Raw genomic sequence first — 2,505 nt, 5'->3', positions numbered from 1 at the left:
ACAGTAGCGATTGGGAAATCGCGTAGTGTCCTTTGCTGGAAAGGCTTTCTCTTTGTCGTCAACCTTTATTATCCTCTTAACTCCCTTTGTTGAGGGTTTGACTGCGGTTGAAGAAGGCTCTGCCACTAATGCTCTTTTAGTTCCTCTCCTTGCTGGTGGTTTGGAAGTAGCTTTCTCTTTTCCTTTCGTGGTGGCCATCCTGAAGAGAGAGAGCAAGGAAGAGGGTAGTGTAAGTGATAGTCAATGCACAATAAAGATAAATGGCATTAACACATGGTCCGGATTACATGTGGAAAGCTCATCAATGAAAATATAGCAAGTGCATGTAGGACAATGGAATGCGAGAGGTTTATTGGCATGCAGGCAAAGGCATGAGTAGCATGTATCAAACATTCAATGTCCAAGTTAGGTTACCATTCGTAACAAACTAACTATCACGTTTGTATTGACAATGAAATTTAATTAATAAAATTTGAAAGGGAATTTGTGAAAAGCAAGCATTGCAGAGTAGTGTAAAGTAATGTAGAAAAGTGCATAGTGCTATATGGGCTTTTTCACAAACACATGGCATGCATGGTAAACAAGATATAAAAAGTATGAAATTGAACATGCAAGCAATCCCTTAAATAGGAGAAAAATAATTGTCAAACAATTTGCAATAATCCACAAGTATATAATGAGGAATGATGACTCAAAAGATTTCTAACACCATGTAAAAGAAGAACAAGGAAAAATAAAGATTTGAAAAGAAAAAGAAAAGAAAAAGAAAATAATAATATATATACATAATATAATAAGAATGACTGAAAAGAGAAGAATGAAGAAGAAGGTAAAACCTTGTTAATGGTGGTGAGAGAGAGAGAGTAAAAGGTGAGGTAGAAGGGGAAAGGGAGAAAGAAGGAAGAAGGGGGGAAAAGAAAAAGTAGGGTTTGGAGGAGAAAAAGATAAGATAATGTGGCTTACTGGGTTGAGCTGTGCGGCGCATACGACGCGGCCGCGGACGGCACGCGTTCACGTGGGTGCGCGTCAGGTAAGACGACGCGATTGCATCAGTCACGCGGTCGCGTGACCCGTTTTGCGCTGCTGGCGCGAGTGCAGCCTCGCTCCAGCACAACTCTCTGTTCGATATAATTCAATTGCCAAATTAAGGTGACGCGATCGCGTGGGGCACGCGATCGCGTGAGTGTGCTTCAGAAGATGGAGGACGCGACCGCGTGGGGCACGCGGTCGCGTGATAAGGATTGTGCTTCCAGCACCAATCCAGCACCACTCTTGCACAATATTTCATTGTGCACCCTTTGACGTCGGAAACCTAGGGCACGCGGCCGCGTGGGGCACGCGGTCGCGTAGGAGGCCATACTTCCCATTCGACGCGGACGCGTCAGTGACGCGGTCGCGTGGGTTGATATGTGCCATTAGCACGCCTCCAGCCACACTCCAGCGTGACTCTCTGTTCACTTTTATTTTTCTGTACTCCTCCTGCCACGCGGACGCGTCGCTTGTGCGATCGCGTCGCGCGGCGAATTTTTTTTTTTTTTAAGAAAGATAAAGATATGTAATTGAAAGAACACGAAAGCATTAATAAAGAGAAGAGTTATTTAAAGAAGGAAAACTAAAAGTGAAGAAAAGAACGATCATACCGCGGTGGGTTGTCTCCCACCAAGCACTTTGCTTTAACGTCCGTAAGTTAGACGCTCCACTAGCTCAATCTGTTGCTATGTAGGGATCTTCCAGGCGGAGGATCTCAAGCTCCTTGCTCTTCTGCACCTTTTTACCATGGTATAGCTTCAGGCGGTGTCCATTAACCTTAATAAGTTCAGAATTGGAAGGATGGCTTAGGTGATAAACTCCGTACGGTTCAGCCTTCTCTATTCTATATGGACCTTCCCATTTTGATCTCAACTTACCGAGCATGAGCCTCAGTCGAGATTTGTAAAGGAGAACAAAATCTCCAGGTTGGAACTCTCTCTTCTTGATGTTTTGATCATGCACAGCTTTCATCTTTTCCTTGTATATTCTAGAGTTCTCATAAGCTTCTAGGCGAAGGTTCTCCAGTTTCTGCAGTTGTAACTTTCTTTCAGCTCTGGCATCCTCAATCCCCATGTTGCACTCTTTAACTGCCCAGAAGGCTCTGTGTTCGATTTCAACTGGGAGATGACAAGCTTTTCCATAAACTAAGTGGAAGGGACTCATCCCAATGGGTGTCTTGTATGCTATTCTATATGCCCACAGTGCATCTTGTAGTCTGGTGCTCCAGTCTTTTCTGTGAGGCTTTACTATCTTTTGCAAGATACGTTTAATTTCTCTGTTTGACACCTCGGCTTGCCCATTAGTTTGGGGATGGTAAGCTGTTGCAACTTTATGGATTATCCCATGCTTCTTCATCAATCCTGTTAGTCTCCTGTTACAAAAATGGGTGCCTTGATCGCTCACGATCGCTCGTGGTGATCCAAAGCGGCATATAATATGGTTTCTCACAAAGGAAACAACAGTGTTAGCATCATC

This window comes from Arachis stenosperma, chromosome 5, assembly GCF_014773155.1.
Source record: "Arachis stenosperma cultivar V10309 chromosome 5, arast.V10309.gnm1.PFL2, whole genome shotgun sequence".
Classification (NCBI taxonomy): Eukaryota; Viridiplantae; Streptophyta; class Magnoliopsida; order Fabales; family Fabaceae; genus Arachis; species Arachis stenosperma.
This window is presented reverse-complemented; position numbering follows the sequence as displayed.